A 27,945-nucleotide genomic window follows, 5' to 3' on the forward strand; every position below is an offset into this window, starting at 1 on the left:
TGCCGCGGTGACACTTACCAATTATATATTTGCCTGATTACCTGTGATTGAAGTCAGCTGCTCACGCCTCCCTATTTAGCAGACCGAAACTGTCCAGTCCCGCGATAGGCAAACGCAAAACCAAACGCCACTTCACACGTATTTACCAGGGTAAGCAACACAGTAATTACAGCAAAGTTTTCCTAGCAATGCATATATATGCATATACATGAGCATTATCACACGAGTAGCAGTGCAAAATGGCTGCATATCAGCATGTCTGTGATTCGGCCGTAGACAATCACAGCATGCTGATTTACAGCCATACTGCACCACTACTTGTAAGATATTGCTCTTATACATCAGTTCGATGGCACAACTGTGTTAATAGATAAGAAACAACAACGAAGTGCCTTTAAAAACCTTCTTTTGTGCAGAACTACTTCCTTCTGCCACCTGTTATCAATATATAAGTAATAGATCCAGTTAACAATACCACGTTTCTATGGTGAGAGAAATTATCCCTTAATTGAGATCTCAACCCTAACCCTAAGCCTAACTATACACTTCAAAGAACTACAAGTATCAGCACTATGATTCCAGTTTCTAGTGATAGAATGTCAGGGGCTTATGGGTAATGTAGTTTAAAAGTGTTTTAAAAGGGATTAAATCAAATAATATATCCATCTTTAAAGAAGAAAGAAATAAATATCTAAATGTGTTCATTGGACAAACCTCTGTGACATATTTCAGAGGTGGACTGAAATTTACTATTTTACTGTGGACATTTTTTAAAATGCATTTATATCGCCTTTCCAACTATGTTTAGAAACTGTGTCTAACATTATTTATTAAAAATAGCGAATGAGTCAATGTTTCGTTCGTTATTTGGCTCGGCTCAGTGTTCATCTTCGGTTCTCTCTTCACAGCAGTTCAGTCAGTGTACTGTTTGAGTAAATGAATTACTCCGGGATATTGGTTTATTTGAACTCAGAGGGAGTGTCAGCCATGTTAAAAAAGTTAACAGCTTAAGTCATTTGTGGATTAATGCTTATTGTTGACGCGAACCTTTTCTAACGATTCAGTTCGATTTGGTGAACTGGTTCAAGAAGATCCGGTTACATCGAGTGATTCGTTCGCGAACCGGATATCACTAAACTGCAGGGTTGTGAACGCACTCATAACAGACCCGGGAGAGAAAGTCAATGCTGAATAAAGTCGTAGTTTTTTGATATTTTTGGACCAAAATGTATTTTCGATGCTTCAAAAAATTCTAACGGACCCTCTGATGTCACATGGACTACTTTGAAGATGTTTTTATTACCTTTCTGGATGTGGACAGTATACCGTACATACATTCTCAATGGAGGGACAGAAAGCTCTCGGACTAAATCTAAAATATCTTATACTGTGTTCCGAAGATTAATGGAGGTCTCACGGGTTTTGAACGACATGAGGGTGAGTCATTAATGACATAATTTTCATTTTTGGGTGAACTATCCCTTTAATTGTGATGATTTTGGCTCACATTTAACAAAAACCCACCAATTCATTATCTCAACAAATTAGAATTTGGTGACATGCCAATCAGTTAATCAACTCAAAACACCTGCAAAGGTTTCCTGAGCCTTCAAAATGGTCTCTCAGTTTGGTTCACTAGGCTACACAATCATGGGGAAGACTGCTGATTTGAGAGTTGTCCAGAAGACAATCATTGACACCCTTCACAAGGAGGGTAAACTACAAACATTCATTACCAAAGATGCTGGCTGTTCACAGAGTGTTGTATCCAAGCATGTTAACAGAAAGTTGAGTGGAAGGAAAAAGTGTGGAAGAAAAAGATGCACAACCAGCCGAGAGAGTCTTATGAGGATTGTCAAGGAACTTCACAAGGAATGGACTGAGGCTGGGGTCAAGGCATCAAGAGCCACCACACACAGACGTGTCAAGGAATTTGGCTACAATTGTCGTATTCCTCTTGTTAAGCCACTCTTGAACCACAGACAATGTCAGAGGCGTCTTACCTGGGATAAGGAGAAGAAGAACTGGACTGTTGCCCAGTGGTCCAAAGTCTTCTTTACAGATGGGAGCAAGTTTTGTATTTCATTTGGAAACTAAGGTCCTAGAGTCTGGAGGAAGGGTGGAGAAGCTCATAGCCCAAGTTGCTTGAAGTCCAGTGTTAAGTTTCCACAGTCTGTGATGATCTGGGGTGCAATGTCATCTGCTGGTGTTGGTCCATTGTGTTTCACTGCACCAGTTTACCAATAAATTTTGGAGCACTTCATGCTTCCTTCTGCTGACCAGCTTTTTGAAGATGCTGATTTCATTTTCCAGCAGGATTTGGTACCTGGCCACACTGCCAAAAGCACCAAAAGTTGGTTCCTTTTTTTTTTTTTTTTTTTTGAAACCCCGTCAAAGAAACCTGGGCTTCCATACCACCTCAACAGTGCCATAAACTGATCACCTCCTGGCCACGCCGAATTGAGGCAGTAATTAAAACAAAAGGAGCCCCTGCCAAGTATTGAGTACACGTACAGGAGATGAACATACTTTCCAGAAGGCCAATATTTCACTTTTTTTTTTTTTTTTTTTTTTTTTTTTAATTGGTCTTATGAAGTATTCTAATTGTTGAGATAGTGAATTGGTGGGTTTTTGTTAAATGTGAGCCAAAATCATCACAATTAAAAGAACCAAAGACTTAAACTATTTCAGTCTGTGTGCACTGAATTTATTTAATACACTAGTTTCACAACTTCAGTTGAATTACTGAAATAAATGAACTTTTCCATGACATTCTAATTTGAGATGCACCTGTATGTGTGTGTGTGCGTATGTGTGTGTGTGTGTGTATATATATATATATATATATATATATATATATATAACTATTTACTCTGGACCAAATTATGCTAAATTTGCCAGACAATACATATTTTGTAATGTGGTGATATTAACACTGTTTAGGAACTTTCATGATATCAGGAAAAACATGGAAATGTTTTTTTTTTTTTTTTTTTTCATGAATTATGCATAAAGTCTGCTGGATTAAATAAAAGTGAGTGAGAAAAAGTGTAGAAAAGAATGGCAACTCAACAGTTACACAGCTTATACCAAATGAGATTTTATATGTTTAATATTCAATAACTTATATTTAAGAACAAATTTGACCAGTTATTTTGTTCTTTTTTTTTCTCCCACCAATGAATACACTAGTAACACTGCAGCCAAATCAACAGGCTATGTATAAATAATGTATTATAGCAAATTGACAGGATCTTGCCCTCTCTTTTTAAAGTGTTTATAATCACTCCTCTCTAGCATCAGTCTGGTTTGTTCAGTTCCTGCTCACCAGTCACCGGTCACCAATTCTGGTGTAAAAAAAAAAAAAACTCCAACAAAATCCTCCGGTTTTAAAGAAACATGCTCCTCACTGCCAGTAGTTTCAACATTATTCTCTTCTCCACTTTGATTAATTTTCTTCTATTTTCCACATAATTTCTTGTCATAGCTAGGCTCATCAAGCAAACATTATAATTATTCATTATAAACGATTACCAACACCAATTATGCCAATACAGTAGCTTCCTTTCTCAACAGCCTCAACCAAGCATTTGGGTTGAAAAAATAACCCAGCATTTTTTTTTAGAAACAAACACTGTTTGACACTGTTAGTGGAAAAATGAAGTAAACTAGTGAGAGTGTGAAAAGTGTTTAAGTCCACAGGGCCAGAAGTGCATATAGCTGAACTAACACCCAGCCTAAACACCTCCTAGCAGAGGCTAACCGGCCCATATTAAGCAGCATGACCCACTGGGAGATGAACATGAATGTGCAGTGACACATACAGATACTGGACAGCAATAAACCACCACATAAGTTTTTCCAAACAAAGGCTCACCATTCACTGGATTTTACAGCACATGTTCTAAGCTGAGTTTCCACATGGTTATCGAAGCCTGTAGAAGTCGCAATGACTGATTTATTCACTCCAACCCATGGTGAAGGTTAAGGGTGGCATCTCAGGCACTCGTCTGTTTTCTCATAAAGCCCTTTGACGCTTTTTATTAGTTTATTAAACACTGCTTTATAGGAAGCTGCATCTTGCACTTTGATTCTATCTGGCATCTAAGTATATTCTTATGACTGATTGCAGTCCACCCACAGCTGTGCAATTTGGCTGACTAGCCTACCTTCAGATCTGCAAGTTATGAAGATTTCCTCTGTGTTTCACTTATTTTGTTTTTGCCACAACAACATGAGGCAAGCAAATCAATGCTATTTTGACACAGCATTCTGTCAATATGCTTGTAAACCTGCATTTCCGCGTGGTTCAGCAACTATAAAGCTTATGGACTCCTGTCAGATGGTTCCTTGGCATCAGAGGCATCTCTGGGCTCCAGCTCCTCCCCTCTGTGCAATTTGTGAAGCTTCCTGAGCTGCTGCCACTAACCAACGCCTGTGTTCTCAAGCCTGGATAAAAGAGACTCAAAGTTGAAGGAATCACAAACACTGGCAAGGGAGAAATGCTTATATCGGAGACTCAGTTTTGCATCTTCTGGGCCTTAAAATATATATTCTCCATACAAAAAGGAAATAGTAGCAAAAACTAGGGATGTTTATGTAGGGCCTCTAGCATGTTGAAAAAGAAAGACTATCTGGCTAGTTAGGAAGCCTGGTAAGGGGACACCAGTGTATAAACACAACATATGGCTGGTGGCCAACAATGTTGTGGTACAAAACCGAAAAAAAAAACATACAGCTCTTTTTCTGTCCACCTCTTCTTTGTTCCCCCTCACATCAATGTAGGTAGCCACCAGAAACTCTGCTTTCATGTGGCACAGGCTGGCTATTAAAATATGCCTGCAGTGAGCTTCCATTGAAATGGCCAGCAAAGAGCTGCCTTCTAGGACAGCGCTCCTTCTCCCTTTTCCTCGATCTCGCTTTTCTGCTCCTTCCAAGTCACTGCCTCATTTGTATTTTGCAGCCTTTCGTCTGGCTCCACCGTCTAATTCACTTGAATGTTCCACCTGCCCACCCTTCAAGAATTTGACACATTCTATAAACATCTACTAAAATGACTGTCACAGGCCTCCAACTGGCACAATTATCCGCTAATTCACCCTAAAAGGAAGAGTCTTTTATTGCAATCTGCTCATGGAAGAAAAAAAACAAAAAAAACAAAACAAAAAAACAAGTGAGACGTCTGATGTTGCTTCTCATGTGCCACTTGAGTCCTTCATCTGGTCTTCAAGCGCGTGCTTAGAAGCGACAGCATCTCTGTCTGGTATGCTGTCTGATTTTTGCTAATTGCCAATCTCAATATTTGACTTGCTGTGCTTCAAAGTAACCTCTACTTATCTGTTGTCAACTTAAGCTCATGGTTTATGGACATATTCTTTTATATCTGAAAAAAGCAGGATGATTAATGAATGGGAGATGTGTAAGGGGGAATCTCATGACAGAGTTTTGAGAGCATTAAAAGTCAGAGTGTCTATTTTCTCCATCTCCGTGCTCTCCTCGATATGGCCTGTACTCTTAATTATGTTTAAAAAACGAATTGTGGCAACATGTTAACTGCTCATAAGTACAGGTACTTGCAAGCCAGGATTTACCACACCAAAAAATGTTATTAGAGTTTCAGAATGAAAGATGGAATTTGTTAACAAAATTACAAATTGTGAGAAACGGTTGATGCATTTCACACTTAATGATAATTGAAAGTGCATTTTGTAGGCAAAATAAAAGGGAGACAGAAAAGTGTAAAAGGAAAAATAATTTGAAAACAATTTTCGAACTCTCTCTCACTCTCTCTCTAAGATGAAAAGTATTATAAAAAAAAAGAAAAAAAAAAGTTGCTTAAAATGAAGAATCGTTAACATTGTGCTTTTTTGCTTGTGGTCACATCAAAGCAACAGAGCACAGTTTCCCCAACAAATTCTCATTGCATTGTTTGTTTGTTTATGTATTTATGTATGTAATTATTTTTACTTTGTATTTCACATTGAATTCTCAGCATTGATATGAATGTACAGTAATACAGTGATTAAAACAACAAAATAAAAAAAACAACAAATGCTACCATGATCTATAACAGTTTACAATTTAAATAACATATTCTTTGGATTTCCATTTGTATCTGTGACATTAACAGGTAAAATATTGAAAAGTAAGCTGGATTTTTGCACATCTTTATATCTTGCTAAAGGGTTTGGCCATGGCATAATTGGGGTTAACTCTGGAAGTAATTAATGACTTAGTGGTTCACATCCTATTGAGGGTAACCTGAGGTCTTGACATAGCATTAGGGGGCAGATGTCCTAATGTCCATGCTCATCTTCTGCTATTGCTGTTGCAGCCTTGTTGCAAGACACTTCACCCCTAACCTCTGATGAATGTGTGTTACCATCCTGTTGCCCATGGCATGCTGGTAAGTGAAACACACAATAGGAACATGTACTCTGGTTAAACAATAAATAAATAAAAAATGGTAACTGTCCACCATGCAAGTTGTTATTATTCATTTACGAGTAACCAGCAGCGCAGAAGTTACCTGTGGGAAACCAGCAGCCCAACTCATTAACTCCTGTGGAAAACCAGCGGGCACAATCTTGTGTTATAAACAAACATTTAAAAAACAAATGGCCTATATTGCTATCATGTCTCAGGGAGTTTGTTTTGCGTTTTTTTTTTTTTTTTTGCGTGTGTGTCACTGTCTCTTAGGCAGTTCATTCTTCTTGTGGATCAAAGGTTTTATGATTTTTATGATAATGGTTTTTATGATTTATGATGTTCTGTAATTTATTGAGTAATCACACCTAATGTTAACATCTATAAATATAATATCTAATGAATATATGGATACATTCATAGAATGAATCCCCATAAATGAGGCTATTTCCAGGGGCCGTATCTCTTTAATATCTCTCTAAATAATTAATTTGATTAATTATTATCAGAGTCATTTCATTAGCATGTACAGAACAATAATAACAGAATATAATTAAAATGGAAAATCACCATTATAAACCCACATGTGTCACATTTAGCTTTGTTTAGTGCCTTTTGTGCCCCTTCTTCTGTGTGGTAAGAATCAGCATGGCTCGGTTAACATTTCCCCACTGCAGTTTAATATTGCTCCAGAGTGATCGTTATAGTTGTGCCACCATCTCGTCTAAGTACAGCCATACCATGCATGGAAAAGCGCTATTAGTGTGCTTTTATTATAAACAGTGGTCAAATATCGACAGCTTTACTCTTTTTCTAATGATACATAGTTTGTCCACATAGTTTTTGGTCCCAAATATCGGAAATGATAGATAGTAAGGATTTACTATTTTATTTTATTGCTTTATTATTATTTTTATGAGAACTTTGCATTTCATCATTAGGGAAATAAATAAGGTCCTTCTTAAATCCACAAAAATAAGTGCTTCTTAACTGTTTTTTCGTTTTCAAATTGGTCAGGAAGATGTATGTTGCAGCACAGTCCCCAAATGAAACGTCCCCATCTGAATAACAGGGAACTTGCAAAAATGCTGCAGCACTTTCATAACCAACCCCAGAGGATGTTTTAGAGGAACGTCTCTAATGTTCTGTAGAGGTTCAGGATTTTTTGTCACTTTAGGAGAACATTCCGGAAACGTTGCTCAACGTTGTGAGAACATCCCCCCTACGTTGGATAAGGACATATGAAATTTGAATATTTGATAGGTAAGGAAGATCACGTGCTGTAAACGTCACTTTAAACATTGGCAAACTAAATAAACTATGAGTTTTTGGGAGGAGTGGAACACGCCAAAACTCTTCAAATGCCATGCGTGCAAGTTTACTGTGTAAACATGCTGTTGTGTCTGTGTTAACAAGCCAATTTTGAACATGTTTCTTTTTGTATGTCTAGACATGAACAGTTTGATTGTTTTTAAGACATTTCACCACAATTTATATAGCACATGTAAAAAATTGCAGTTTGTACGATGTTTAGATGGAATTTGAACCATGTCTCTCAATGCCTACCACCTTCTGGTTGTGTGTAAAACATGCATATGGTTTTGTTTTTAAGCAGGTGGTTTGCCCTTGATTGTGGTATTGCTTACTAATCACTACTGTGCTAGAGTGAACTAATATTATAAATGTAAATTAAAAATTTTTCTAACTGAGAAAAATTTTTAACTAAATGACAAATCATGACATAAGACTTACATCATAACACAAGACCATACCATTGGATTATCCTTCATGAACAAATGAAAATGTGATGTTAGCCATAGTGTACCATTATGATACTCTTCATGAATAAAACATGAAGTCTGAGTTTATATACCAACATACCATGCAAATATAGTCTTAAATACAGCAAATTGCAATTGTTTGTTTTGCATGTTGTCGCATTAACATGGGACAACCAATGTGTGTTGTTAAATTTTCATGTTTCTTCATTTAGTTTTATATTGTTGATTATTCGCCTATATTAAAAGACTGTTGTACTCTGGAGGAGTATAATGAGAGGACAGAAAGATGGATGCTGAGCGCAAGGTGTGGATTACCTGCATATATAAATCAATTCATTATTCAGCGCAATATCACTAGATAGGATAGAAATATTAGTTTTGAAGATCATGAGGAAAGCGAATATCTTTGGTTGTACTATCCTTGCATTTGTTCAGGTTGTTTGCATCGATATGCTATTCCGTGCATTTGTTGGCTGGTTTTTACACAGGTGTTGTTGCAAGTAAAAAAATAACATCCAAGGTTGTTTACAACCTTGCTTCAATCTCTTTCAATATAAAAGTCTATTCTACTGACTCACTCATAAAGACAGTCTCTTGTCACCATCTAATGCCGGAATAAATGTAACAACAAAAAAAAAAAATCTCCATCACTAACACACAGAACATTTCTCAATACCAAATACTATTATTAAATACTACTGTGTATCTAGAATGGAATATATATATATCTATTATATATATATATATACTATATATACATTACAGATATATAATATATATCTTATATATATATTAATTATATATATATATACATAACAGTGTGTAAAGGGAGCCAACGAATGACGTGAGGGGGTGCGGATCCAGTGAGCAAGCTTTTATTTAGAAACCCATGTCAAACCATAAGCAGGGTCAAACAATGGCCCACAGGCTATGTTGAGGGCACGACACGGAGTATTCCAGAGGCCATGATGGGTCATCAGCTCGGGCGAACAATAATCCAAAGGGCTTGACAAAGAGGGGTAATCCGAGTACACGAGCAATAGGTCCGGCCGGGACAAACAGAGTCTCAAACGGCAAGACAATAGAGAAAAATCCAAAAAACAGCAAAAAGATCAAGGCAACGAGGACAGGAACAAGACTGGACTGGAAACGGGGAACAGGAACCTAGGAATTGTTGGTAAAGTAGCAGTCTAAAAAATTACTCGGCCGTCTGGAAAGTGCTATGAGTGAGTGTTATATATTGCATGTGTTGATTGGATTTCAGCTGTGTGTGTGTAATCGGAGCATTCAGATGTGTATGTGTAATCAGTGCCAATGGATGATGGGAACTGTAGTCCGGGGTGATGTGCAAACAGTCGGTCTGGTGCAATAGTCCCTGTAGTGAGAGGGTGATCATCTGGTGGTGAGTGAACGAAAGTTCCTAGCACAAGGATTCATGACATAGGGCCATGCCAGGAACATGGCCGTGAGTTCATAGGCAGTCTCTCACAGCTGGTGACAGACAGCGCAGTGAGTTCATGATGGCCTGTGCCGTGGCGTGTGACAGGACAAGCAGTAGTGAGTTCCGGAGCGGCCTTCGTGGCCATAACAGGATCAGGCAATGAGTTCATAGGCGGACCTCCATAGCCATGACAGGACAGGACCAGAGGTTGCATGGATGGATTATAATGGACAGACTCGAAGGTTCTGCAGCAGTTGCCGCCACCTCTGGGGTTCCACAGCCGGATACAAAGTCTCCTTGAACTAGAAGACACAACAGGCTGCGAGAACATTGCGTGGCGCAAACGGGACAGTATGAGCTGAGGCACAAGGACCAAGCTCAGGTGAGGAGTGACGCGGCTCTGGAAGCTCAGTGAGGCGCTAACGCCCTCTGGAAGCTCAGCTGAGGTGTGACGAGGCTCTGGAAGCTCAGCTGAGGCGTGACGAGGCTCTCCCCGATCAATAGTGACTTTACTTGATTTGTGAAGATCAACGATGACTTGACTGGACTCGTGAAGATCAACGGTGACTTGACCTAATTCGTGAAGATCAATGGTGACTTGACCTAATTCATGAAGATCATTGGTGACTTGACCTAATTCGTGAAGATCAGCGGTGACTTGACCTAATTCGTGAAGATCAGCGGTGACTTGACCTAATTCATGAAGATCAGCATTGACTTGACCTAATTCGTGAAGATCAGCGGTGACTTGACCTAATTCGTGAAGATCAACCAGGGCTGACATTTCTGGAGGAAGTGCCATGACCTGACCTCCCTCTAGAGGGCGCATGCGAGGAGCAGGTTCTGGATTGGCAGCCATTTTGTGCTAGGGCACCGGATTGGCGGCCATCTTGTGCAGTGGCGCCGGGCTGGCGGCCATCTTGTGGCATGGGAGGCAGGTGGCGGCCATCTTGTGATCAGGTTGACTGGCTGCCAACATTTGTGATCGTGCTCCAGTGGAGCTAGACATTTTCTACGTGAGTAGATGTCAGGGGTTCGGTGTGCCTCCGTACACACCACAGTGAATGCCGGAGCCGACACACAAGCAGAGTACAAATCCAAACAATGCTTAGAGAAGAACGTGGACCCTCACAGATTAATTGGGACTTTAAAGGTGGTTAAGGCCATCACAGGAAAAAAAGTCTATCAGAACTGCAAGTACGTGTACTTCAGAGTACCTTAGCCAAAGCCAAAATATTCTCAATATAACACTCAAGTGATCATGTGTCCTGCTTGATAGTTAGGAGCAGAATCGCTGGGTTCACACCTGGCCAATGTCCCTCGGAAAAAAAGCCGCTGGATCATTGTAAGTGGCAGAGTCTGCTGTAAGCGTGGGAAGCCGACCGAGACGGTGAGGGGTCGCGGATCCATGTTGCAAGCTTTACTATTCGCAACCATAGAGCAACCAATGGCAAACAGATTATGTTGTAGGGCAAAGACACAAGAGTATTCTGAGGAGCGTGTGTGCGAGGTCGTTGAGCTCGACGAAGTGTTATATAGTGAATGGTGTGATTGGATTCAGCTGTGGTGGTACTCAGTGCAATGGATGATGGGACTGTAACCGGGGTGAGGGCAAAGCACTATGGGGTTTCAGTGCTTTTCTTATGGTGTATGGTGGCAAGAGTTCCATGTACGTGAGCAGGAGACCTATGGTGGTGACTGTAACGAAAGTTCTAGACCAGATTCATGCCACATGGTGTGTATATATTATTGAACAATAATATTTTTTATAAGCAACAATATCCATTATTTAACATAGCTGAAGCAAATTTCAGTCAAAAGTACAAAGCAAGCACTCTGAAAAGAGCATGAAAATTATCTTTTCAGTTTATAGATCCAGCTTGTGTGTATCCACAAGCACTCTGCATGGACCATTGCAGTGATGTTGCAACGCCTTAGTCCTTACCACTAACCCTCTTTCTAAGCATTTACTATTTAAAACACACACGCACACCCCACACACACCAACACACACACACACAACACACCACGGCATAATATTAAAAAAATATGGTAAGCAACATTTAGTCGTTACCAGATTTAACTTAAATTTACAAAACATAAAGTTTTCTCAGATTGAAACTCTTTTGATTCCCCCTGATGTTTTGTGCTCAAAATCTCATTGATGCAGTATTTGCGATTTGTTCTGCTTCAGCGCCTCAGGGTTGGTGGATTGTGAGCCCTGGTATTTTCCTAAGGAAATGCAAATATACGTGTTCACTGCTCAGTGCCATCATTAGTTGGAGAATATTAGCCGCAGACGGAAAAAGAGACGCCTCCTTCAGATTTGTGTTATAGCCCTCTTTATCCTCTCCAATGGAAGTGTGAGTGATGGACTCCCTGCATGTCCAGTCTAGAGTGTTTACAAGATATCAGTCTTTGTCTGGCCTGGTGCAGAGAACTCACTTAGAACTCTGGTTCTTATTTAACTGGTCATTGCCAGATAAGAGGAAGTGGAGGCGAGCAGCAAACTCAAAACCGTACATCCCCAATGGGCGACAACTTCCACAGCTCCATATGGATTGCCTCTGTGTAAAAGTGCAGCGGGGAGAGAAAGAGAGAGCATGGGCCTCATTTGGACCAATGTTCCAATAGGAACATATAGTTAATCGTGAATTCTGGTATGGAATCATGGTGGTCATCGTATTTTATTCTGTGTTTTCTGAAAAATTTCCCAAATTTATCTGTGTGCGAACTCTTGCACAGTCCATCATTTGTTTAGGGTAATTTCCCCCCCATCAATAATTAAAAATCTGCTGACCGTGGTGGAGACATGCACCAATATGTATAATTCTAATGTCAACTTTTCGACTGCTTCATGACACTATGTATTCCAGAGGCATTGTGTCATTTTAACATTACCACAGGAAAGCCAAGAGAAAACACAAACTAAAGGTAACAGGGTGCTCAGGTCTCTAACTCCTGGCCTTTCTCGTTACTTTGTCTTCATCATCGCCTGAATAGTCATTTGTCTTGCCTTTGTTTTCAGATATCACACCATTTCTGCTGAGTTCACCAGTTTGTCGGTAAAAGGAGGCATGACTTCAGTAGTCTTGTTTTTTTCCCCTCTATGATGGCAGGTTTGACATGTCAACAGGGGGAACAATGGCCTCTTAGCTCTTCTGATAAAAAACCTACAGGTCTAATAGATATATATAAAAAAATGGTTCAGAACACGGTAAAACTCTGATGACAGATACCTAAATGCAATTTTTGTTGTCTATAATAATTATTTCTTTGTACCGCAATGTTTTCAAAAACACAACAATAACAAACACAAGTAAGACAGCAAACAACAATAATAAGAAGAATAATGTAATTAATAATTTATTGTATTTTTAACATATTTTTTAACACTTTTGTGTGTGTATATTACACGTCCTATGTATTTTTCACACCAGCTTTTTATGCACAAATGCAAGAATATATATATACACGGTGCTGGTCATATAATTAGAATATCATCCAAAAAAGTTGATTTATTTCATTAATTCCATTCAAAAACCCCGTAAACTTGATATCTTATTACATTCATTACACACAGGGACGAATAGATTTCAACTGTTTATTTCTTTGAATTTTGTGTGATTATAACTGACAACATAAGGACCAATCCCAAATTCAGTATCTCAGAAAATTAGACTATAACTTAACGACCACTACACAGAGAACAGGATTTTTAGAAATCTTGGCACCCTAAAAAAGTCAAATAAAATGAAAAAGTTGTGAGCATGTACAGCAATCAATCCTTAGTTGGGTCCTTCTTGCCTGAATTACTGCAAGCAATGCGGCGTGGCATGGCAGCGCGATCAGTCTGTGGCACTGTAGCTTTATGCGAGCCCGGTGCTCTAGAGTGGCCTCAGCTCTCTGCACTGCTGGTTCTGGATAGCGCATCGTCCTATTCCCAAGCCCATAGATTTTCTATGGGGGTTAAGGTCAGGCGAGTTTGCTGGCCAATTAAGAACAGGGAGGACCATGGTCCTTAAACCAGGTTATGGTCGCGTTGGCACTGTGTGCAGCCGTGCCAAGTCCTTGTGGAAAATGAAATCTGTCACTCTCCATAAAGTGGGTCAGCAGCAGGAAGCATGACAGTGCGCTAAAACTTCCTGGTATACGGCTGTGTTGACTTGGGACTCAGACAAACACAGGGGACAACCCCGCTGGATGACATGGCACGCCCAAACCTTCACTGACTGTGGAAACTTACACTGGACCTCAAGAACTGTGGAAGCTGTGCTATCTCCTCTTCTCCCGAACTGGGATTTATTAGGACCCTGATATCCAAAGGAAATGCGAATTTACTTTCCATCAGAGCAACATAACCTTTGCGCCTATCAGCAGCAGTCCAGCCTTTTTAAAGCGAGACGCTTTGACGCTGTTTCTGTTGTTCAAAAGGGCTTGGACACAAGGCAGATGCGGACAGCTGGACACCCCTGTCTGCATACGTCTTTGTAGTAGTGGGTCTTGAAAGAAAGCACTGACTCCAGGTGCAGTCCACGCTTTGTGAATCTCCCCCACATTTTGAATGGGTTGTTTTTCACAATTCCTCTCCCGGGTTGCGGTAATCCCTCTTGCTTGTACACTTTTTTTCTCTCTACATCCTTTTCCTTCCTTCTTCCTCTCTATCGAATGTGCTTGTACACAGAGCTCTGGAACACGCCGCCTCTTTTGCAATGACTTTGTGTGTCTTTGCCCCTCCTTGTGCAACGGAGTGTCAAATGGTCAGCTTTTGACAACTATCACGGTCAGCCGTCTTCCCCTGATTGTGTAGCCTACAGAAGTAGACCTGAGAGACCATTTTAAAGGCCTTGCAGGTGTTTTGTTTGTGAGTTTAATTAACTGATTCGAGTGTGGCACCGGTGTCTCAATTATTGAACCTTGTCACAATATTTCATTTTTGAGATACTGAATTTGGGATTTTCCTAGTTGTCAGTTTATAACCATCACAACATTAAAAGAAATAAACATTTGAAATATATCAGTCTGGTGTAAATGAATAAAGATATATATAACACAGTTTCACTTTTTGAATGGAATTAGTTGCCAATAATAACTTTTTGATGTATTCTAATTATATGGACAAGCACTGTATACACACACACACACACCACACACACACCACACACACACATCACACACACGCACGCACGCACATACAACTCACTGGACATATTCATTAGGTACACCTGGGGTTCATTGACTTGGTAACACATAATGTAATCAGGCCAAATCACATAGCCCGCAATTCCAATGTCAGTTAGGCATCTAGATATGGTTGAAGACAATTGCTGAAGTTAAAGCTGAAACATCAGAATGGCGGAAGGAACGGGGATCTAAGTGATTTTGAATGTGGAATGGTTGTTGGTGCCAGGAGGGGCTGGTCTGGAGTATTTCAAACACTGTGGTTTTCACGAACAAAACATCTCAAGGGTTTACAGGGCATGCCCCGAAATATCCAGTGAGTGGCAATTGTGTGGATGCAAATTCCTGTGTGCTGTCAGAGGTCAGGGGAGAGCGAATGGGCAGACCGGTTAGCGTATTATAGAACGGCAACCGTAAAATCAAATTAACCTCTCATTATCAACACAGGTATCAGACTACCATCTCATGGACGCAACACACACTGTCGAACCCGAGAGCAGAGGGATTACAGCAGCAGAAGGACTATCACGGGTGACACTCCTGTCAGCTAAGAAACAGGACAACAGAGGCTCACAATTCGCACAGGCTCACCAAAATTGGACAATAGAATATTGGAAAACCGTTTACTAGTTGGGCGTCTCGATTTTTGCTGTGACATTAAGATAGTAGGGTCAGAATTTGGCCGTAAAGACCATGAAACAGGATCCATCAATGCCAGTCCACGGTTCAGGCTGGTGGTAGTAATGGTGTGGGGTATTTTTCTTGCCACACTTTTGGGCCCCTTAGTACTAATTTTAAGCATTGTTTTAAATCGCCACAGCCTCCCTCAGTATTGTTGCTGACCATGTTCCATCCCTTTATGACTACAGTACCCATCTTCTGATGGCTACTTCCCAGCAGGATAATGACACCTGTCACAAAGCTCATAATCATTCAGGGACTGGTTTCTTGAACATGACACCAGTGAGTTCACTTTACTCAAAGGCCTCCACAGTCACCTAGATCTCAATCCAAAGGAGCAGCTTTGGGATGTGGTGAGAACTGTATTGCATATCGACTGTGCAGTCCGACAAACTGCACAACGCATGAGGCTAACATTAACCTAAGACGGGGTAGGCATGTTGTGTATTAAAGCCATTAGGATGATAAAGAGAGCGTGACTCACACTTTTTGTGCAGCTGAATCAATCGCACACTCAGCACAGCTATGGAAAACATTAACCTAAGACGGGGTAGGCAAGTTCGGTCCTGGGTTGAAGCTGAACTCTGCAGGACTGCGGCTCTCTAGGACCGAACTTGCCTACCCCTGACCTAAGAAATAAGCAAACGTGAACATTAAAGTTAAGCAATTAATATGGTGAAACCCCATTTGAAATGCATAAAAAAGGGAATACTTATTTCAGTTTAAGCCTGTTCTCATGTCTTTAACTTAACGGCATGTCCCCAGAACAATTGCAGACTTCTTGCTGCCACAGCTGTATTTAACATAGATACATAAATGCTACAGCTTATACTTAGTTTTTCTCTCCTGCATATGAATGCAAGACTGTTAAACATGACACTTAGTTTTAACTTGTTTATGATTGCCCATTTAGAAACTGGATAGAAAAACCAATCAGTTGCACCATGTGAATAATCATGTCATTGTGTCAGATTGAGTTAGAACCTATCGAATAACCTGCGCCATCTAATTTCATGACAGAACTTTGTATATATATATATAAACTTTATTAAATGCAGTACATTTTATATTCAATGTTTTTCTGCTATCCAAAAAAAGGGAATAATAATAATCAAAATTGATTTAATATTTTAAATTTAATGCATTGAATTAATTTTATTCTACTAAATTTTGAATTATTTAAAAAAGTTGTCCTTGACAAAGGAAAGATCATATTTGGGGGTCCTTAGCATCAAAATGTTTGAAAAGCCCTGGCATAAGACATTCTGTGGAAATGAGAGAGGGATATTTCTAGCACTTGTGATGAGTTGAAAATTCATTACCGCTTTACTAAATTAGCAGACAGTGAAAGGAAACCATCTTGCCTTGTGTCTTCCACATCCACTGTGATTGAGCACCAGAGGCAAGGAATGATTTATCAACCGGATATTAAATTTCCATAGTTCTTTGACAATCTCTCCCCTTGGCATCAAAGATAGGCATCACAATTACCTGGGCTTTTCCTTTCCACCTTTTTTTTTTTTTTTTTTTTTGCCGTATTCCAACAAAAGTGATTGAGGTCTCTTTTGTGTAATCACAGATGGAGACTGTATTGCAAAGTGCCCATTAGACTCTTATCTAAGAGCTCGATGTTAAGGATAGCTATTTATGTAGGGTTTGTACGCAGTCCTAGAATTTGCTGTCGCAAACCATAAATTGTAATCGCAGACATTGTTAGAAAAAACTTCATCAATGGTTCCAGATCAGTGAGGTGGGCGATGTGTTTCCATCACTGAGCCTTTATAGCAATTATCATTAGAGATAGCAGTCCCGAGGGAGACTGATTAGCTGTCTGTAGTTTAGAGTAAGAGCACACTTATTTAAGGACACCGGCAAACTATCAACAGCTCAGAAATGGCACAAAAGCATGGTGCTAATTAGCAGCTGCATACCTCAGAAGACTGTCGGCCAATTATAAGAGAAGAACACACAACCCTTTATTAGACTGAAGTGTGATATTATTTATTTTTTTTCAGACAAAGTATTTACTCTGGGCCTAGAGAGAGAGAGAGAGGGGGGGAATCATGAAAGTTCACATTTCTGTGACAAAGCTAAAACAGTTTGTGAGGGGGGTTTTTCTGTTGACTTTAGACTACCTGTCTTAAATCTCTTCTAAATGTCCCCGTAATTAAAAGATGAGACACCAAACAGTTTTAGGCAAAATAAATATTTATATTTGGATTTGTGGTGCTTCTGAAGAGCAAACAAATTGCTACTGATAAAAATCCAATTTTACATGCAAGCAAATAACTCCAGAAGCATTTACATGCCGTCCGTTGTTAATGTCTAGTTAAGTCTGCCCAGAGAGTGCATTCAGGTCGACAGCATCTTTTCGTGTTTTTTTTTTTTTTTTTTCCTCAAGTAATAGCAGTACTGGCTGGGCAGCAGCTATTCAGAAATAAATGACAGAAAATGACACTTTAACCTTCATTTTCTCTACATTAAAATAATAATATTTAAATTTAAACACAAACACCAAAAAAAAAAAAAAAACAAGAAGAATAACTTATTTCACATGCCAAAAAGAACTTATAAATTAAATTTATTTAATCATATAATAAATAAAATAGAATATTTAAAATTAAAATACAAAAAAGTATTTTACAAAATAATGTGTATTTTATTATTTCATGATAAACTTTCTCAACATGTCAGTTTCATCATGCAATCCTATAGTCCAGTGTTGAATAGTACAAACTTAAACAATAATGTTGAACAAAATAATGCCTTAAATTAGTTACCATTGTTCAAAACCATTAGTTAAGTAAACAATAAATAAATTATTGATTTAGTCTAAGTTGTATACAACAACTATAAGTATATACATGTATAACAATTGAATCATATGTTTATTTGATTAATGCATTTTCTAATGTAATATAGTATTTGGATTTTGAGATTATTGCATTAAGTACTTTCGTTAAATACTTATGCCTCAAACATAACTGGAAGGCAAGATATAAAACAAATTACCATTTCAATGTCAGTGTATTTTATATTTAACAAAACATTACAAAGTAACACTTCAAAAGCGCTACCGCAGCATTATCAAACTTTCACTGCATCTACAAGAACCTTTTAAAAAAAAAAAAAAAAGAACATAAGAAACTTCTAGCTTCATAACTCAAACGACTAATTACCACATAATTTCCAAAGTATGTTAAAAGTATGTGTGGACCTAATCCCCCCCCCCCCCCCCCCCCCCCCCCCCCCCCCCCCCCCCCCCCCCCCCCCCCCCCCCACCCCCCCCCCCCCCCCCCCCCCCCCCCTAAAAAAACTAAAAAAAAGAAAAAAAGAAATAATAATAATAATGATTAATTGATGTGACATACAGCCAAGTATGGTGACCCAGAATATGTGCTCTGCATTTAACCCATCCAAAGTGCACACACACAGCAGTGAACACACACACACCGTGAACACACACCCGGAGCAGTGGGCAGCCATTTATGCTGCGGCGCCCGGGGAGCAGTTGGGGGTTCAGTGCCTGTGCTCAAGGGCACCTCAGTCGTGGGGGTTGACGGCCGAGACTCGAACCCCACAAACCCTTTGGGTTAGGAGTCAAACTCTCTAACCATTAGGCCACGACCTTCCCCATAAAATTAATTTTGTGGCCACTTTGTCAGTCGTTACTGGATCATGTTGTTAGCTGATGAACTACACCTGTGGCTCTCTGATACAACACACATAGACTTGAAGAGAACTGGCTGACTGTGTTTAGATTCCTGTATATTCACTGTTTGTGCTGTAGACAGTGACGGACTTCTAGCCTATTGTATGTAGTACAATTCTTCAGCTATGTAGTATATATAAGTAAAATACTAACAACAGCTAAAAATAATTGAACTGTACAATAAACAAGTAACTTGTTTGGTACCTACAGCACTTAAAAAGATCTCCCAGTTCACAGTTCTCTCCTTTTTTTGTATTTTTATAGCTCCTCAGCTCTTGTGGCCTCACGGGATAGAAAAGTGTCCGCTGGTTCCACACTTCAGAATCTCAGCAGATACAGTAGGTCATTCAGGTATTTGGTTTCATTAATACTGCATATTCAGGCATCCTATTATTTGACACAGCTTTTTCCATGATACAGTATATAAAGTAGGACGTACCGTATGCATATCCAGAAAATCATCTTGACACAGTTGCTCAAATGTCACTGCAAAAAATGCTAAGAAAAGTGAAGTTAGTTCTGAGAAAAACATTTGCATCTGTTTGAAGATGTATCTTTGATCTTATGTTATGTAATGCAATGACATTCAGATATTTTATAATATGAAAAAATGCTTTGTAGGGATACTGAAAATGCATTATGCTTTATGCACATTGCAATCCATTAAACCTTTTCAGAAATAATGAACCAGAGTTATAAATTACAATATAACTAATGGATAATTTATCCACATTTATATTATAATACATTACAACACAAAGAATACATTAATACAAAGTGTTAATGCACAACCTGATGCACCACCATCTGGATTTCATAAGCAAATACGGTAACACTTTATAATAACTGCACGCTATTAATCATTAGTTAAGCATTAGGAAACAGTTAATTCATCATTTATAACGCATTAATAGACATTAATAAGCAGTTTATAAATACAGATATAAATGCTTTATACATGATTTAAAAGCATATCTATAATGTATTTAATAATTGTTTTTTCACACTTTATTAATGATCAGTTTATCATTTCTCAATGAAGTATAGCATTATTTACACACCAGTTATAAAGGAGTTGTCAGTGGCTCATAAGATCACTTAGAAATTGTAAGCAAATGATTAATAAACTATTTAAATGTGCATTCATACATCTTATTATTCAGACATATAGTTATAGTTACTTAAAGTGTTAATAAATGGTTTATTAACATGTATTTCTACTGTAATTCATGGTTAATTCAGGTAGTTATAAAACATATGTAGCTGTTAGTTAACTATTTTTGTGAGCTCATCTAAAGTGAGAACTATTTATGCCTTGTAAAGCTTTTACAAATGACATTTAAAGGCTGTTAATATTTCTATGTTCTGTATCACTGTGTTGTGTTTGTTTCCCTTTTCCTGTTTAGAAGATAACTGAGCCTTTAAATATCCTTTATAAATGCTTTACAAGGCATAACTAGTCCTCACTTTAGATGAGCTCACATAAATAGTTAACTATAATTTCCAATGATGCTTTATAACTACCTGAATTTACTACATTTACTTACAATTTCTTGTGATCTTATGAATCACTGGCAACTCCTAAATAACTGGTTTGTAAATAAATGCTATACTTCATTTAGAAATGATAAATTGATCATGAATAAAGTATGACAATAAAGTTTATTAAACACATTATAGATAAGCTTTTAAATCAAGAATACAGCATTTATATCTGTATTTATAAACTACTTATTAATGTCTATTAATGCTTTATAAATTATGAATTATCTGTTTACTAATGCTTAATTAATGATTAATAGTGTGCAGTTATTATAAAGTGTTACCGCAAATACTTAAGATTTTGGGATTGAATTATTATTGCAGTGATTAATATGTTTCTGTTATATGCTTGGCAACAATTCTTTTAACCCTAACTGATGCAGTGCATAGTTTCTTTTTATTTATCAAGCAACTATGTCAGAGGACATACCCATGTACATATTAAAGTAATATGCATCATATGATGCAATTTCAAGTTTTCCTTTCTCTTTGGAGTGTTACAAGTGCATAAAGAAGATCTGTAAAGTTGCAAAGACTAAAGTCTCAAACCCAAAGAGATATTCTTCATAAATTCATAAGTTCTTCATAAGTTAAGACTCATCCACGCCCTCCTAAAATGCCTCGTTTAAACATGCCCACACATGTCTACGTCACTGTGTGGGTAGATTTGCATAACACCACCCAAATGTTTATGCAAAGAAAGATGGCACAACTTTGATTCTCGCTGTAGTATTGTTGCTGCCGCCGCCATGTCACGGAGAAGCTGTGTGTTTCGTTGTGAAAGCGAAACTACTTTCTTTGGCCTTCCAAAAGAGGACACAACTAGAAATCAGTGGTTAAGTTATATTTACAACAGTGTTCCAGAACAGTTCAACCCAAATATTCGAGTGTGTGCAGCACATTTTATGTAGGACATTTTCCTGAAACTAAGCTGTGCACAAAGGCTGTTTCTATAAAGTGGGGCAATTCCAACTTTGCAAGGACAGTCTTGTGCTTTTGACTCACAGCCTGTAAGCACGTTTTCATATTTAAAGAATTTGCCACTGATGATTCAAACACGAGTTTTGAGCAGTGTAGAGTAGCGCTTGTTTGTCATTTCTCTGATCACAAATGCAGAGATGGTTTTATGTTTATGTGGCATGATACGCAACACAAAGCATAAAAAGACAGCATAAGTCATTATAATTAGTAATTAAGTCCCCACTGGATGCAACAAATGCCCCGTTTGTAATGGGTTTTATTGGTATTGTCTTGTCATGCCTGGACATGGCATCACATATGGTAAGGGGCGTAACATTTTCATCACATGCTTGAGGCCAAATGTTTTCTATGGTTGAAAGATCTGGACTGCAGGCTGGCCATTTCAGTACCCGGATCCTTCTTCTACGCAGCCATGATGTTGTAATTGATGCAGTATGTGGTCTGGCATTGTCATGTTGGAAAATGCAAGGTCGTTCCCTGAAAGAGACGACGTCTGGATGGGAGTATATGTTGTTCTAGTCGAACTTGGATATTACCTTTTAGCATTTATGGTGCCTTTCCAGATGTGTAAGGTGCCCATGCCACACGCACTCATGCACCCCATACCATCAGAGATGCAGGCTTCTGAACTGAGCGCTGATAACAACTTGGGTTGTCCTTGTCCTCTTTAGTCCGGAAGACATGGCATCCCAGTTTGTGATTGTTGTGATTTCCATTACAGTAGCCTTCCTGTATGTGATGCAGTGCCGTCTAAGGGCCCGAAGATCACAGGCATCCAGTATGGTTTTCCGGCCTTGACCCTTACGCACAGAGATTGTTCCAGATTCTCTGAATCTTTGGATGATATTATGCACTGTAGGATGATGATAACTTACAACTCTTTGCAGTTTTTCTCTGAGAAAACTCCTTTCTGATATTGCTCCACTATTTTTTTGCAGCCGCCAGCATTGGGGAAATTGGTGATCCTCTGCCCATCTTGACTTCTGATATACACTGCCACTCTGAGAGGCTCTTTTTTATACCCAATCATGTTGCCAATTGACCCTAATAAGTTGCAAATCGGTCCTCCAACTGTTCCTTATATGTACATTTGGCATTTCCGGCCTTTTATTACTATCTGTCCCAACTTTTTTGGAATGTGTAGCTCTCATGAAATCCAAAATGAGCCAATATTTGGCATGACATTTCAAAATGTCTCACTTTTCAACATTTGATATGTTATCTATATTCTATTGTGAATAAAATATAAGTTTATGATATTTTGTAAATTATTCCATTCCTTTTTTTATTCACAATTTGTACAGTGTCCCAACTTTTTTGGAATCGGGTTTGTACAATATGTGAAAAATAATGTGTTTTATGGACCTTAAACCACATAAACACATTGCATTACACCAAACATAACAGCGTCATATAACCCCTTTAAGTTTCACCAGGCTCAGTTTGTGAGAGACTGACCACCAGGGCCCTGGCCTTAACCCCATTAAAAGTCTTTGGGAGTTTATTTTACACAGCATTTCCAAAAAAAAAAAATATTGCCCACTCTAATATTTTGTTGGACCACCTTTAGATTTGATTACACTGTGCTTTCACTGTGGTATTCTTTCAATAATGTCATGCAACATCACAGCATTCATTTCCATCAAGAGTTGCATTAATTTTTGGCCAAAATCTTGTATTGACAATGGGAGAGTTAAACCACTCTGTAAAGTCAATTCCATCACATCCTAAAGACTTTAAAGGGGTCATATGATGTTGCTAAAAATAACATTATTTTGTGTATTTGGTGTAATTAAATGTGTTCATGCTATTTAAGGTTCAAAAAACATTATTTTCCACATACTGTACATTATTGTTTCTCCTCTATGCCCTAACTTTCTGAAATGTGTCACTTTTTACAAAGCTCATTATTAATTACGGATTATAATTACTTATACTGTGTTTTTACATGTTGCATTGCATTGCGCCGTGTCGTGTAAACATAAAACCATGTCTGCATTTGTGATCGGAGAAATGACAAACAAGCTCTACTCTACACCATCAGTTCTGAATTCCAGTCCTCGCGCCCCCCAGCTCTGTATATTTCACATGTCTCTCTTTGTTAACACACCTGATTCAGATAATCAGCTCGTTAGAAGTGAGCTCGGTGCATGAACTGTGTTTCCATTGACATGATCCCTACACAGTGTTCATTGCTGCCTACTCCCTGAGCAGGGGAAATCTGTTGAAGTTTACCTAACTTCGGAACATGCGCTGCATTACATCTTCACACACAGACAAGTGTGACATCATATACCTCTGTAAATAAATACAATTTAAATTCAAGTCTCGCACACTTCAATGCACTTTGAATGGAACATATACGCTCGCTCGGCATTGTAGTCTTCTCTCCCGGGATCAGGAAACAGTCCTCCATAAAATGTGCTTTTGAAAGGCCAAAAAAAGTATTTTCACTTTCACAACGAAACAGCATCTCCACAACATGGCGCTTGGCGGCAACAGCAAGGATCATAGTTATGCCTTCTTGATGTAGACGAACATTTAGGTGGTGTTATGCAAATCTTCCCACATCGTGATGTAGACATGCGGGGGTGTGTTAGAAAGAGCCGTTTTAGGGGGGTGTGGTTGACTCTTAAGTTTTATAAAGAATATCTCTTTGGGTTTGAGACTTTAGTCTTTGCAACTTTACAGATCTTTTTTATGCACTTGTAACACTCCAAAGAGAAAGGAAAACTTAAAATCACATCATATGACCCCTTTAAATAGAGTTAAGTTCAGGACTTTATGGTGGCCAGTTCATACAAGAAAATGATTCCTCATGCTCACTGAACCACTGTTTAACAAATTGAGCTTGATGAATCTTGACATTGTCATCCTGGAATATGTAAATGGCAATGTCTTCCAACATGGTTGTTTGAGACATATCCTAGACTCCTTAGTATTTGCTTATTTAAATCCAAATGGCCAAGCAGTGTAGTGTATTACAACAGTACTTACAATTATTTACAAGATCTTACAACTGATTATAAGGTGCATTATAAAGCGTTAAGGATATTTTTATTGTGCTTCCTAGTAATATACAGGCTGCAAAGGAAAGTGTTTTCATTAAGTTAAAACTGGCACGACTGAATCTAATCATGACAAGTCTATTGTTTCTATAAGCTGATTGGGACTAGTCGTCTGATTTGCACAAACACTGTGATTTCTGAGCTTAGCGTAATTGATTCCTCAGTGAGAACAAAGTAAATCATATTGAGGTCCGCAGCGGTTTCCATCCTAGAGAAAATGATTTTCTACCCACTTCCTCAGCATATCCAGAGTCCCTCTTGTCTGCCCATGACACAGATTGCAGTTTTATAGTGGGTGTGATATGAATTGTTCTGGTCCAGTATTTCCCCTTTTCCTTTTTCTTTTTACAGACATTTGCATCAGCTCCAGTTGCAGTCTCTGACAGAACCTCCTCATAAAGGGCCTCTTTTGGTCATGCGTGGGCTTGGTGATGTAAGATGAAGATGCCTGAATTTCTGCTCTGAAAATCTGAATAAGCAGGCCAACAAGTCTCTATGTTTCTGACAGTATATGTGAAGCCATTCATACATTTGCATAATTGTATGCCATTTAATGACATGGGTAATATCATAGTGCCATTAAGACTGCAAAAGTTTGCTTGGGGAATCCATTAAGGGCGACATCCCCCACAGTGCTAGGAATAATTTTGTCATGAGAATGCCTTTGAGAAATAATTCAAAATTCATTACTAAATTTTTAGAGAGTTAATGCAACAGTTGGACAAACTTTTCTTTCATAAAATTGTCATGATTCATAAAGTGTATTTAAGGGTTCTTTAAAAACATAATTAGTCTTGACAAGCAAGTTTTATACATGTAATGAATCTGAAGGGTATTAATATTCAGTACTTAAGGTGGTTCTGTTGAAGCCTTGGAAGTCCCTCAAGTGTCCACTTTACTTTATATAACAAGGTTTAAAACTATTAATTTTGATTACTAACTTTCCAGTTATGGATCAGATTGAAATCAGTAACTCAGTGGCTTCATACGTTCAACATCATCTCAATCCCATACCTAAAGTAAACATTTTTGATTTGACTCATTTTATTTTCAATTTTGAAAGATGAGAGTGTAATACTGTAAATCAGTGGTTAAAATTACAAAACACTTGCTCTAGAAAAATGGCTCAGTACACCGTTTATTTGGACCTGCTAACTCCACTGAATCACAACCTATAAGTATGATAAATAATAGATGTTTATATTTTCTATCGAGCATTCCAAATATAGAACTATTGCACTGGGCATATCTTTTCGTACATGCACTGTACACTGTAGGCCAATCACAACAGACTGGGCCATCTGAGCAATCAGAGCAGAGTAGGCTCACGGAAAGGATGGGTTTAGACAGACTGAATCCTCGAACTGCTTCGAATAAATTGTTTGAGAATTGTTGGAAAATGAGGTGATATTACATGCTTATTTTGAAATTGCATGCATGTAAACATATTGTAGGAGACACCCAAAACAATATTAGGGACCTTAAAAATGGCATAATAGGCAACTTTAATTTCACTTTACCTTCATATTGGGGTGTTCTGCTATGGATGTGTCCGGTGCTGGTCCTAGACTTCTGGGGGCCCCCAGCTAAATTTTGTAATGGGATCCTGTGTGGTCATTAAAACCCCCAAATTACCCCATCCCCTTAACTCTTTCCCTGCTATTGACAAAGTTATCTCTGTTATACACTCGGGGACACTATTACACATCTTCTAAATGAGTACAAAACCTCCCAAACAAAAACACACGTGAACAGGACAGAGAAACGAGCGATCTCTCATGTAAACAGGTGCATATTAAAAATAACATGATCATCAGCAATAGACAACATGCACTTTTACAAGTTTTTTTTTTTTTTTTTTACTGAATTGTGTGTTGGCAGTGTGTGTACACAACCACCCTATGATAAAAATCCACCCAGTGTTTTTTTTTTTTTATCTTCTAAAATATTTACCCCTTTCTCAAATCGAGCTGGTCTCAGATGCCTGTCTTTGTGGCATCACACAGAAAGCCCCCTTCCACGATAGTTTGATTGACAGTAGCGTTTCAGCACATGAACAGATGAAAAAATAAAAGACTAATGCTTGAGTGAGCTATCATCAGTCAGCCATTGTTTCACTGCTGGAGCAGATGTAGACAAGAATGCCTCCTAAGCGACTGAGGTGTTTTTATGTTGGATGTAATAATGAACATAGCAGTCGTCATTTACTCCTGAGCATCTGAGCCGCTGAAGACACAGTGGATTACTTGTTTTGAAGGGAATGCATCCCCGATCTACCTAAATGCATCTATGTTCGTGCAAATCATTCGTGATCCAGCATCACCAACAGAAAAAAAAGAGAGCGCAATTCCTTATTTCACGAGTTCATACTTATGTGACTTATACATTTGGAAAGGTAGTCCACACCTACATATAATAAGCTGAAGTATATAATGCATATTTGTCGTGCTGTCCGGGGAAGGGCTCCGAGCTCGGGAATGGCCCGAACCTAGAGTACCCCCCAAAAAGCAAGATAGCAAAAGAACAGCCACCAGACTAAGGAACCCCCCCACAATAGCATTGAGATCTGGCGGAGACTGGTTGGCAGGCCGGAAGAGCCCTATGTACTACTCCGTGGGAGTGACTTATACATTTGGAAAGGTAGGGCCCTACCGGCTGCTGGTATTGGACTACGTGATTTGGGGTGGCCGTCAGTAGGGGGCTCGAGCCGTTGCTCAAACCAGAGCACCTCACTGCATTGGAACGGGAGAGCCCCAGACCGGCCGGTGAAGGAGGAGCAGCGGATTGAATAGCCCCGACCAGGAGCTCAATACTCAAGGGCATCGACACGGGTACGCCTCGCTGACTCCCGTGAAGGAGGAAAGAAGGTAAGGGTGTGTGGCCGGGGAGGCTCTCAGCCGAAGGTCCGATGGAGCTCAATACTCACAGCATGCCGACGCGTAAGCCTTTGTTGACCATAGGATGAAAAAAGTAAGTTTGTCTAGCCGGGAGAGACCTCTCGCCGACATCCGACGGAGCTCAAATACTCGCAGCGACCCGCAACGGGTAAGCTCTCGCCAACCAGATGTAACGGGGGTATTAAGCCCGTCGGGTAGGGGAAATGGATTACGGCTGCCCTGGAAGTTTGGACAA

The sequence above is a fragment of the Cyprinus carpio genome, chromosome A14 (genome assembly GCF_018340385.1).
Source record: "Cyprinus carpio isolate SPL01 chromosome A14, ASM1834038v1, whole genome shotgun sequence".
In the NCBI taxonomy this organism is placed as follows: domain Eukaryota; kingdom Metazoa; phylum Chordata; class Actinopteri; order Cypriniformes; family Cyprinidae; genus Cyprinus; species Cyprinus carpio.